The sequence below is a fragment of the Oncorhynchus nerka genome, linkage group LG20, assembly GCF_034236695.1.
Source record: "Oncorhynchus nerka isolate Pitt River linkage group LG20, Oner_Uvic_2.0, whole genome shotgun sequence".
Taxonomy (NCBI): Eukaryota; Metazoa; Chordata; class Actinopteri; order Salmoniformes; family Salmonidae; genus Oncorhynchus; species Oncorhynchus nerka.
The window spans coordinates 94,743,436-94,757,351 of NC_088415.1; the positions used below are offsets into that span (position 1 = coordinate 94,743,436).

General features: G+C 43.7%; 1 pseudogene; it reads right to left on the bottom strand.

Moving 5' to 3' along the window:
* Positions 1-271: 271 nt before the first annotated feature.
* Positions 272-13,916, bottom strand: part of LOC135563131 (far upstream element-binding protein 1-like) — a 48,787-nt pseudogene continuing 35,142 nt past the window's right edge.

Consider the following 13,916-nt stretch of genomic DNA (forward strand, 5'->3'; position numbering starts at 1 on the left):
CAGAAAAAGTCAAAAGGAAGTTTGTTCTGAATTATCTGTCCTGTATCTGAGAGATAAAGACCAGGAAACAATAATTATATATATTTATTTACATGTATTTATCCCCTTGTTTTATACACTTAACTATCTCCACATATGCTTCCATTCATGTTTTTAACTGGTACGGGGACCTTAAGATTAGTCTTGTGTGGCCCTCTGACTTCCTAGAGCAAAATGGTCGTGAAGAGTCTGAGCTGTCCACATTAGCGTGTAGCCCAAAACCGCTCCGTCGTTACAGACACAAGTTGATAGAAGAGGCTGTACCGACTTCAGATAAGTCTTGAGAGGCTCGTCTGTTCCCGAGAGTCTCGTCTGTTCCCGAGGCTCGTCTGTTCCCGAGAGGCTCGTCTGTTCCCGAGAGTCTCGTCTGTTCCCGAGAGTCTCGTCTGTTCCCGAGAGGCTCGTCTGTTCCCGAGAGGCTCGTCTGTTCCCGAGAGTCTCGTCTGTTCCTGAGAGGCTCGTCTGTTCCTGAGAGTCTCGTCTTTCGTGAGAGGGATCATAATAGTTTGTAAGGCCAAGCCGTACAGGCATTTTCTGTGAGAAGACGGGATGCCTCATGGTCTGACAAACCTCTGCTCTAGCTCTGACCTTTCACCTCAGATGCGTAAGGGTGATATCTGCGTATGCGCATTCCATGCAAAGACACATATATCTCTAGCTTAAACAGACGGATTTCGTCACCTGGTTGTCTAGGTCTTCATTGATTAGTTAGGAACTCCACTCACCTGGTTGTCTAGGTCTTCAGTGAAGGGAGAAACCAGCAGACATTAGGCCCTCCATGGAATGAGTTTGAGTTTTGTATTGGTGTTAGTTCCTTTAACTAATGTTGTTACAATGTTGTTACATTAGTGTGTGTGTGCGTGTGAGTGTGCGTGTGTGTGTGTATGACGGTGGCTCAGGTAATTTCCTGGTCAACACATCTGGCAAACACCAGATACTAATATATTTACATACGCAACCACGACAACCGTTATTAAAGCAGTACCATCACTAAGACCTCGGGGGCTGTGTTCAGACCAATGTTTCCCCTAGCAACAGGGTCTGAGTTAGGCCGTGTTCACATCCGTCTTTCCCCTAGCAACAGGGTCTGAGCTTTGGCCGTGTTCACATCAGAGTTTCCCCTAGCAACAGGGTCTGAGCTAGGCTGTGTTCAGACCAATGTTTCGCCTAGCAACAGGGTCTGAGCTAGGCTGTGTTCAGACCAATGTTGCCCCTAGCAACAGGGTCTGAGCTAGGCTGTGTTCAGACCAATGTTTCCCCTAGCAACAGGGTCTGAGCTAGGCCGTGTTCAGACCAGGGTTTCCCCTAGCAACAGGGTCTGAGCTAGGCTGTGTTCAGACCAATGTTTCCCCTAGTAACAGGGTCTGAGTTAGGCCGTGTTCACATCAGTGTTTCCCCTAGCAACAGGGTCTGAGCTTTGGCCGTGTTCACATCAGTGTTTCGCCTAGCAACAGGGTCTGAGCTAGGCTGTGTTCAGACCAATGTTTCCCCTAGTAACAGGGTCTGAGTTAGGCCGTGTTCACATCAGTGTTTCCCCTAGCAACAGGGTCTGAGCTTTGGCCGTGTTCACATCAGTGTTTCGCCTAGCAACAGTATCTGAGCTAGGCTGTCTTCAGACCAATGTTTCCCCTAGCAACAGGGTCTGAGCTAGGCCGTGTTCAGACCAGGGTTTCCCCTAGCAACAGGGTCTGAGCTAGGCTGTGTTCAGACCAATGTTGCCCCTAGCAACAGGGTCAAATCAAATCATATCACATTTTATTTGATTTTATTTCGCCTAGCAACAGGGTCTGAGCTAGGCTGTGTTCAGACCAATGTTTCCCCTAGCAACAGGGTCTGAGCTATGAAGGAATTCAGTCGTACAACTGACTAGGTATCCCCTTTACAGAAATACTACTAACCAAACAACAGTGCTAGGTGGCTGTGCTACAGAAACACTGCTAACCAATCAACAGTGCTAGGTGGCTGTACTACAGAAACACTGCTAACCAAACAACAGTGCTAGGTGGCTGTACTACAGAAACACCGCTAACCAAACAACAGTGCTAGGTGGCTATACTACAGAAACACCAAACAGTGCTAGGTGGCTGTACTACAGATACACCGCTAGCCAAACAACAGTGCTAGGTGGCTGTACTACAGAAACACCGCTAACCAAACAACAGTGCTAGGTGGCTGTGCTACAGAAACACTGCTAACCAAACAACAGTGCTAGGTGGCTGTACTACAGAAACACCGCTAACCAAACAACAGTGCTAGGTGGCTGTACTACAGAAACACCGCTAGCCAAACAACAGTGCTAGGTGGCTGTACTACAGATACACCGCTAGCCAAACAACAGTGCTAGGTGGCTGTACTACAGAAACACCGCTAGCCAAACAACAGTGCTAGGTGGCTGTACTACAGATACACCGCTAACCAAACAACAATGTTAGGTGCCTGTACAGTTTAATTAAAGGGGAACTTTACATTTCCTAGATTGTTCCCAGACAGTTTCCTGATGTGGTTTAAGCTTATGGTTATGTTATGGTTATGTTATGGTTATGTTATGGTTATGTTATGGTTTTAGAACATACTATTTTGTTATTTTTCTGTTTAAAAACAGTTTGTCTTTGAGAACGAAAAACCTGAACACCGTTTGGTAAAATCTGTAACTCATTTGTTTCAATAGTAGACCTACTATTAGCCTACTGAAAAGTACAGAGGGTATGTTTCTCATAGGGCAGGCCGTTTGGGAAAATATTGGCAAAATTAGCCCACTTCTTCAGGCACCACTACACCACTGTATAGAGTTGTGTTGGTGAGCATGTTTGGGATGCTCTGGATTGACGTGAACGACAGCGTGTCCCAATTCCCACCAATATCCAGCAACTTCGCACAGCCATTGAAGAGGAGTGGGACAACATTCCACAGGCCACAATCAACAGCCTGATCAACTCTATGTGAAGGAGATGTGTCGAGCTGCGTGAGGCATATGGTGATCACACCAGATACTGACTGGTTTTCTGATCCACGCCCTTACCTTATTTTTGTTTAAGGTATCTGTGACCAACAGATTCATATCTGTATTCCCAGTCATGTGAAAATCCATAGATTAGTGCCTAATTCGTTTATTTAAATGGACTGATTTCCTTATATGAACTGTACAGTAAATATTTGAAACTGTTCCATGTTGCATTTACATTTTTTGTTTAAAATACATATAATGTATGTAAAATGTATTAAAGGGGCCAGTGTTCAATGACTATGTACATAGGGCAGCAGTCTCTACGGTGCAGGGTTGAGTAACCGGGTGGTAGCCGGTAAGAAACAGTGACTAAGGTTCAGGGAAGGGTACTGGGCAGAGGCCAGCTAGTGGTGACTGTTTATCAGTCTGATGGCCTGGAGATAGAAGTGGTTTCTTAGTCTCTTGGTCCCAGCTTTGATGTACCTTTACTGTCTCCTCCTTCTAGATGATGATCTTCTAGGTTTACTGTGACATCTGGTGCTGTAGATGTCCCGGAGGGCAGGCAGCTTGTCCCCTGCATAGGAGGTTCCTCAGAGGAGGAAGGGGAGAACCATCCTCCTCAGGGAATTTCATAAAAATACAAATGTTTTCCTTTTTAGATGAAACTATAGTAAATATATTCACATCAACAGATAATTCATTAAAACACTGTTTTGCAATGAAGGTCTACAGTAGCCTCAACAGCACCATCGTTTAGCAGGAGGACAGCTAGTTTCCATCCTCCTCTGGGTACATTGACATCAATACGAAACCTAGGAGGCTCTTGGTTCTCACCCCCTTCCATAGACTTACACAGTAATTATGACAACTTCCAGAGAACGTCCTCCAACCTATCAGCGCTTTCACAGCATAAACTGACATGTTGTCCACCCAATCAAAGGATCAGAACTGAAAGCATAAGCTACAGCTAGCTAGCACTGCAGTGCATAAAGTGTGGTGAGTAGTCGACTCAAAGAGAAAGACAATAGTTGAACAGTTTTGAACAAATTAGTTTGTTTAAAAAATGAAGAAGAAGCAAGAGAGAGAGAGAGAGAGAGAGAGAGAGATAGCAGCAGCAAGATGTGTGACCTGTTGCCACGAGAAAAGGGCAACCAGTGAAGAACAAACACCATTGTAAATACAACCCATATATTTATGCTTATTTATTTTATCTTGTGTCCTTTAACTATTTGTACATTGTATATATATATATATATATATATATATAATATGACATTTGTAATGTCTTTACTGTTTTGAAACTTCTGTATGTGTAATGTTTACTGTTCATTTTTGTTGTTTTTCACCTTATATATTCACTTTGTATGTTGTCTACCTCACTTGCTTTGGCAATGTTAACACATGTTTCCCATGCCAATAAAGCCCTTGAATTGAATTGAATTGAATTGAATTGATAGCTATATAGTTATTTTCTTACTTAGCTGGAGTCAAATGCAGCTAGTTAGATTAGCCTACTCAAACACCAGGCTCAAACAGAGGGGGATGCCATGTTAGCTAACTGGCTAAGGCTATCCAACAGAGAGGGATGCTATGTTAGCTAGCTGTCTATGGCTATCCAACAGAAAGGGATGCTATGTTAGCTAGCTGTCTATGGCTATCCAACAGAAAGGGATGCTATGTTAGCTAGCTGTCTATGGCTATCCAACAGAGAGAGATACTATGTTAGCTAGCTGTCTATGGCTATCCAACAGAGAGGGATGCTATGTTAGCTAGCTGTCTATGGCTATCCAACAGAGAGGGATGCTATGTTAGCTAGCTGTCTATGGCTATCCAACAGAGAGGGATGCTATGTTAGCTAGCTGGCTATGGCTATCCAACAGAGAGGGATGCTATGTTAGCTAGCTGGCTATGGCTATCCAACAGAGAGGGATGCTATGTTAGCTAGCTGGCTGCGGCTATCCAACAGAGAGAGATACTATGTTAGCTAGCTGGCTACGGCTATCCAACAGAGAGGGATGCTATGTTAGCTAGCTGGCTATCCAACACTGGAACTCTTCCAAGTCAGGGTAAACTTTTTTGTTTTATTAATTTATTAATTTAAACCAGCTTTATTTTTGGTGGTCTCTGGTACATTCCAATGCTAGGGCCTGTCATGCCAAATAGTGTCCCCCTCTACGTCACAATGGGATTCGATGAGTTCTAAATTCTGTTGCTAGGGCCGTTGCTAGAACTTGCAACATTCTGACCGGATTATGTAATGAACCAAAGCGTCAGTAGTTATGCTGGTTGCTTGGCTCTATTTGACCTCCTGTGGGCAGTTCATGTTCTATTTCACCTCAGAAGCGCTCGCTCAGTCCGCTCGCTCAAACTTATTACCTGAGAATTGCTCACCAAGGACAGTGTTTTTGACGGTGACTACCTACTGACTACATCAAATGGATGTCTTCGCTAGACAGATGTGACAGTCTCTAAGGTGTCTACAGTCTCTCTTCCCACCTCTCTCTCCCTCCCTCTCTCACTTCCACCGCCCCCCCCACCCACGGGGTGGAAGACAGAACGGAGAGAGAGAAACAGAGAGAGAAAAGCAGAAGTGCAAATGTATTTAGACTTGAGTATTATAACAACTCTTCTTCCAACTTGTTAGGCAAGGCAATCATATTTTACCTATTGGGGAAGGATGGCCAACAACACATGAGGGTGATTCTTACTAAGGAGGAGAAGGAAGTCGTGCTGACAGAGATGCATGCTGCACATTTCGGAGTGAAGCCACATGATTTGCCAAAATCAACCTACGCATCTTCTGGCGAGGAATTGTCAAGGAGGTGGACAGCTGGGCAAGTGAAATAACCTTTTGTTTAACAATCGCATTCTATTATATCTGAAACTAATTATGATTTCAATGAAGAGCCTGGACCTGCAGGAGCGCGTCACTGCTTTGATGTTTGCAGAGGATTACAGGGTGTTGTCCAGGGTCGCGCCAAGGTTCATTGGACTCTGTCCCCCTCCCAGAGTGGAGGGGGACAGCTCCCACTGTGGAGTTGTCAACCGTGATGGAGAGGTCTTGCTGGCAGGCATTCACAGAGAGGAAGAGCAGCTCCGTCTTGTTGAGGTTGAGCTTGACGTGGTGGGCCGACATCCAAGCTGTACACAGAGATGCCGCCTGGGCGTCAGAAGGGAGAACGCAGAAAAGTAGTCCAGTGTCATCCTGCATAGCAATGACAGACCATGTGAGGAGCCGAATAACTTGGTGTAAAGAAAGAGCAGGAGAGAGCCCAGAACCGAGCCCTGGGGGACACCAGTAGTGCAGACACAGATCCTGCCGGGTAGGATGCAGTCCAGTAGTGTGGAGAGCCTGAGACGCCCAGCCCTGAGAGGGTGGTGAGGAGGATCTGATAGAGTCTGAGACGCCCAGCCCTGAGAGGGTGGAGAGGAGGATCTGATAGAGCCTGAGACACCCAGCCCTGAGAGGGTGAAGCCTGAGACGACCAGCCCTGAGAGGGTGGAGAGGAGGATCTGATAGAGCCTGAGACACCCAGCCCTGAGAGGGTGGAGAGGAGGATCTGATAGAGCCTGAGACGCCCAGCCCTGAGAGGGTGGAGAGGAGGATCTGACAGAGCCTGAGACACCCAGCCCTGAGAGGGTGGAGAGGAGGATCTGATAGAGCCTGAGACACCCAGCCCTGAGAGGGTGGAGAGGAGGACCTGATAGAGCCTGAGAGCCCTGAGAGGCTGGAGAGGAGGATCTGATAGAGCCAGATCTGATAGAGCCTGAGATGCCCAGCCCCTGGAGAGGAGGATCTGAGCCTGAAACACCCAGCCCTGAGGAGGAGGATTTGAGGAGGATCTGATAGAGAGCCTGAGACGACCAGCCCTGAGAGGGTGGTGAGGAGGATCTGATAGAGCCTGAGACACCCAGCCCTGAGAGGGTGGAGAGGAGGATCTGATAGAGCCTGAGACGCCCAGCCCTGAGAGGGTGGAGGATCTGACAGAGAGACATCCAGCCTGATAGAGCCTGAGACGCCCAGCCCTGAGAGGGTGGAGAGGAGGATCTGATAGAGCCTGAGACGCCCAGCCCTGAGAGGGTGGAGAGGAGGATCTGATAGAGCCTGAGACGCCCAGCCCTGAGAGGGTGGAGAGGAGGCAGAGCCTGAGACGCCCAGCCCTGAGAGGGTGGAGAGGAGGCAGAGCCTGAGACGCCCAGCCCTGAGAGGGTGGAGAGGTTACTAGACAACTAGCCTACAGGTAGACGCCAATATCACTAGACAACTAGCCTACAGCTAGACACCAATATCACTAGACAACTACCCTACAGCTAGACACCAATATCACTAGACAACTAACCTACAGCTAGACACCAATATCACTAGACACCAATATCACTAGACAACTAGCCTACAGCTAGACGCCAATATCACTAGACACTAATATCACTAGACAACTAACCTACAGCTAGACACCAATATCACTAGACAACTAGCCAACAGCTAGACACCAATATCACTAGACAACTAGCCTACAGCTAGACACCAATATCACTAGACACCAATATCACTAGACACCAATATCACTAGACACCAATATCACTAGACACTAATATCACTAGACACCAATATCACTAGACAACTAGCTGACAGCTAGACACCAATATCACTAGACACCAATATCACTAGACACTAATATCACTAGACACTAATATCACTAGACACCAATATCACTAGACACCAATATCACTAGACACCAATATCACTAGACACTAATATCACTAGACACTAATATCACTAGACACCAATATCACTAGACACCAATATCACTAGACACCAATATCACTAGACAACTAGCTGACAGCTAGACACCAATATCACTAGACAACTAGCTGACAGCTAGACACCAATATCACTAGACACCAATATCACTAGACACCAATATCACTAGACAACTAGCTGACAGCTAGACACCAATATCACTAGACACCAATATCACTAGACACCAATATCACTAGACACCAATATCACTAGACAACTAGCTGACAGCTAGACACCAATATCACTAGACACCAATATCACTAGACACCAATATCACTAGACACCAATATCACTAGACACCAATATCACTAGACACCAATATCACTAGACACCAATATCACTAGACACCAATATCACTAGACACCAATATCACTAGACAACTAGCCTACAGCTAGACACCAATATCACTAGACACCAATATCACTAGACACCAATATCACTAGACAACTGGCCTACAGCTAGACACCAATATCACTAGACACCAATATCACTAGACACCAATATCACTAGACACCAATATCACTAGACACCAATATCACTAGACACCAATATCACTAGACAACTAGCTGACAGCTAGACACCAATATCACTAGACACCAATATCACTAGACACCAATATCACTAGACAACTGGCCTACAGCTAGACGCCAATATCACTAGACACCAATATCAATAGACACCAATATCACTAGACACCAAGATCACTAGACACCAATATCACTAGACACCAATATCACTAGACACCAATATCACTAGACAACTGGCCTACAGCTAGACACCAATATCACTAGACACCAATATCACTAGACACTAATATCACTAGACACCAATATCACTAGACAACTAGCTGACAGCTAGACACCAATATCACTAGACACCAATATCACTAGACACCAATATCACTAGACAACTGGCCTACAGCTAGACACCAATATCACTAGACACCAATATCACTAGACAACTAGCCTACAGCTAGACCATATCATCAGTCTAGACACCAATATCACTAGACACCAATATCACTAGACAACTAGTCTACAGCTAGACACCAATATCACTAGACACCAATATCACTAGACACCAATATCACTAGACACCAATATCACTAGACAATAGCCTACAGCTAGACACCAATATCACTAGACACCAATATCAAAAGACAACTAGCTGACAGCTAGACACCAATATCACTAGACACCAATATCACTAGACACCAATATCACTAGACAACTAGTCTACAGCTAGACACCAATATCACTAGACACCAATATCACTAGACACCAATATCACTAGACACCAATATCACTAGACAACTAGCCTACAGCTAGACACCAATATCAATAGACACCAATATCACTAGACAACTGGCCTACAGCTAGACACCAATACCACTAGACACCAATATCACTAGACAACTAGCCTACAGCTAGACGCCAATATCACTAGACAACTAGTCCACAGCTAGACACCAATATCACTAGACACCAATATCACTAGACAACTGGCCTACAGCTAGACGCCAATATCACTACAAACCAATATCACTAGACACCAATATCATTAGACACCAATATCACTAGACACCAATATCACTAGACACCAATATCACTAGACAACTGGCCTACAGCTAGACACCAATATCACTAGACAACTAGCCTACAGGTAGACGCCAATATCACTAGACACCAATATCACTAGACAACTAGCCTACAGGTAGACGCCAATATCACTAGACACCAATATCACTAGACAACTGGCCTACAGCTAGACATCAATATCACTAGACAACTAACCTACAGCTAGACACCAATATCACTAGACAACTAACCTACAGCTAGACACCAATATCACTAGACAACTAGCCTACAGCTAGACACCAATATCACTAGACACCAATATCACTAGACAACTAGCCTACAGCTAGACGCCAATATCACTAGACACTAATATCACTAGACAACTAACCTACAGCTAGACACCAATATCACTAGACAACTAGCCAACAGCTAGATACCAATATCACTAGACAACTAGCCTACAGCTAGACACCAATATCACTAGACACCAATATCACTAGACACTAATATCACTAGACACCAATATCACTAGACGCCAATATCACTAGACAACTAGCTGACAGCTAGACACCAATATCACTAGACACCAATATCACTAGACACTAATATCACTAGACACTAATATCACTAGACACTAATGTCACTAGACACCAATATCACTAGACGCCAATATCACTAGACAACTAGCTGACAGCTAGACACCAATATCACTAGACACCAATATCACTAGACACTAATATCACTAGACACTAATATCACTAGACACTAATATCACTAGACACCAATATCACTAGACACCAATATCACTAGACACTAATATCACTAGACACTAATATCACTAGACACCAATATCACTAGACGCCAATATCACTAGACAACTAGCTGACAGCGAGACACCAATATCACTAGACACCAATATCACTAGACACTAATATCACTAGACACTAATATCACTAGACACCAATATCACTAGACACCAATATCACTAGACAACTAGCTGACAGCTAGACACCAATATCACTAGACACCAATATCACTAGACAACTAGCTGACAGCTAGACACCAATATCACTAGACACCAATATCACTAGACACCAATATCACTAGACAACTAGCCTACAGCTAGACACCAATATCACTAGACACCAATATCACTAGACACCAATATCACTAGACACCAATATCACTAGACACCAATATCACTAGACAACTAGTCTACAGCTAGACACCAATATCAATAGACACCAATATCACTAGACACCAATATCACTAGACACCAATATCACTAGACAACTAGCCTACAGCTAGACACCAATATCACTAGACACCAATATCAAAAGACAACTAGCTGACAGCTAGACACCAATATCACTAGACACCAATATCACTAGACACCAATATCACTAGACAACTAGTCTACAGCTAGACACCAATATCACTAGACACCAATATCACTAGACACCAATATCACTAGACACCAATATCACTAGACAACTAGCCTACAGCTAGACACCAATATCAATAGACACCAATATCACTAGACAACTGGCCTACAGCTAGACACCAATACCACTAGACACCAATATCACTAGACAACTAGCCTACAGCTAGACGCCAATATCACTAGACAACTAGTCCACAGCTAGACACCAATATCACTAGACACCAATATCACTAGACAACTGGCCTACAGCTAGACGCCAATATCACTACAAACCAATATCACTAGACACCAATATCATTAGACACCAATATCACTAGACACCAATATCACTAGACACCAATATCACTAGACAACTGGCCTACAGCTAGACACCAATATCACTAGACAACAGCCTACAGGTAGACGCCAATATCACTAGACACCAATATCACTAGACAACTAGCCTACAGGTAGACGCCAATATCACTAGACACCAATATCACTAGACAACTGGCCTACAGCTAGACATCAATATCACTAGACAACTAACCTATCAGCTAGACACCAATATCACTAGACAACTAACCTACAGCTAGACACCAATATCACTAGACAACTAGCCTACAGCTAGACACCAATATCACTAGACACCAATATCACTAGACAACTAGCCTACAGCTAGACGCCAATATCACTAGACACTAATATCACTAGACAACTAGACAGCTAGACACCAATATCACTAGACAACTAGCCAACAGCTAGATACCAATATCACTAGACAACTAGCCTACAGCTAGACACCAATATCACTAGACACCAATATCACTAGACACTAATATCACTAGACACCAATATCACTAGACGCCAATATCACTAGACAACTAGCTGACAGCTAGACACCAATATCACTAGACACCAATATCACTAGACACTAATATCACTAGACACTAATATCACTAGACACTAATGTCACTAGACACCAATATCACTAGACGCCAATATCACTAGACAACTAGCTGACAGCTAGACACCAATATCACTAGACACCAATATCACTAGACACTAATATCACTAGACACTAATATCACTAGACACTAATATCACTAGACACCAATATCACTAGACACCAATATCACTAGACACTAATATCACTAGACACTAATATCACTAGACACCAATATCACTAGACGCCAATATCACTAGACAACTAGCTGACAGCTAGACACCAATATCACTAGACACCAATATCACTAGACACTAATATCACTAGACACCAATATCACTAGACACCAATATCAGCTAGACACCAATATCACTAGACAACTAGCTGACAGCTAGACACCAATATCACTAGACACCAATATCACTAGACAACTAGCCTACAGCTAGACACCAATATCACTAGACACCAATATCACTAGACACCAATATCACTAGACACCAATATCACTAGACACCAATATCACTAGACAACTAGCTGACAGCTAGACACCAATATCACTAGACACCAATATCACTAGACACCAATATCACTAGACAACTGGCCTACAGCTAGACACCAATATCACTAGACACCAATATCACTAGACAACTAGCCTACCGCTAGACACCAATATCACTAGACACCAATATCACTAGACACCAATATCACTAGACAACTAGCTGACAGCTAGACACCAATATCACTAGACACCAATATCACTAGACACCAATATCACTAGACAACTGGCCTACAGCTAGACACCAATATCACTAGACACCAATATCACTAGACACTAATATCACTAGACACCAATATCACTAGACAACTAGCTGACAGCTAGACACCAATATCACTAGACACCAATATCACTAGACACCAATATCACTAGACAACTGGCCTACAGCTAGACACCAATATCACTAGACACCAATATCACTAGACAACTAGTCTACAGCTAGACGCCAATATCACTAAACAACTAGTCTACAGCTAGACACCAATATCACTAGACAACTAGTCTACAGCTAGACACCAATATCACTAGACAACTAGTCTACAGCTAGACACCAATATCACTAGACACCAATATCACTAGACACCAATATCACCAGACAACTAGCCTACAGCTAGACACCAATATCAATAGACACCAATATCACTAGACACCAATATCACCAGACAACTGGCCTACAGCTAGACACCAATATCACTAGACACCAATATCACTAGACAACTAGTCTACAGCAGACGCCAATATCACTAAACTAGTCTACAGCTAGACACCAATATCACTAGACAACTAGTCTACAGCTAGACACCAATATCACTAGACAACTAGCCTACAGCTAGACACCAATATCAATAGACACCAATATCACTAGACAACTGGCCTACAGCTAGACACCAATACCACTAGACACCAATATCACTAGACAACTAGCCTACAGCTAGACGCCAATATCACTAGACAACTAGTCCACAGCTAGACACCAATATCACTAGACACCAATATCACTAGACAACTGGCCTATCACTAGACACCAATATCACTACACACCAATATCACTAGACACCAATATCATTAGACACCAATATCACTAGACACCAATATCACTAGACACCAATATCACTAGACAACTGGCCTACAGCTAGACACCAATATCACTAGACAACCAGCCTACAGGTAGACGCCAATATCACTAGACACCAATATCACTAGACAACTAGCCTACAGGTAGACCAATATCACTAGACACCAATATCACTAGACAACTGGCCTACAGCTAGACATCAATATCACTAGACAACAAATCAGCTAGACACCAATATCACTAGACAACTAACCTACAGCTAGACACCAATATCACTAGACAACTAGCCTACAGCTAGACACCAATATCACTAGACACCAATATCACTAGACAACTAGCCTACAGCTAGACGCCAATATCACTAGACACTAATATCACTAGACAACTAACCTACAGCTAGACACCAATATCACTAGACAACTAGCCAACAGCTAGACACCAATATCACTAGACAACTAGCCTACAGCTAGACACCAATATCACTAGACACCAATATCACTAGACACTAATATCACTAGACACCAATATCACTAGACACCAATATCACTAGACAAC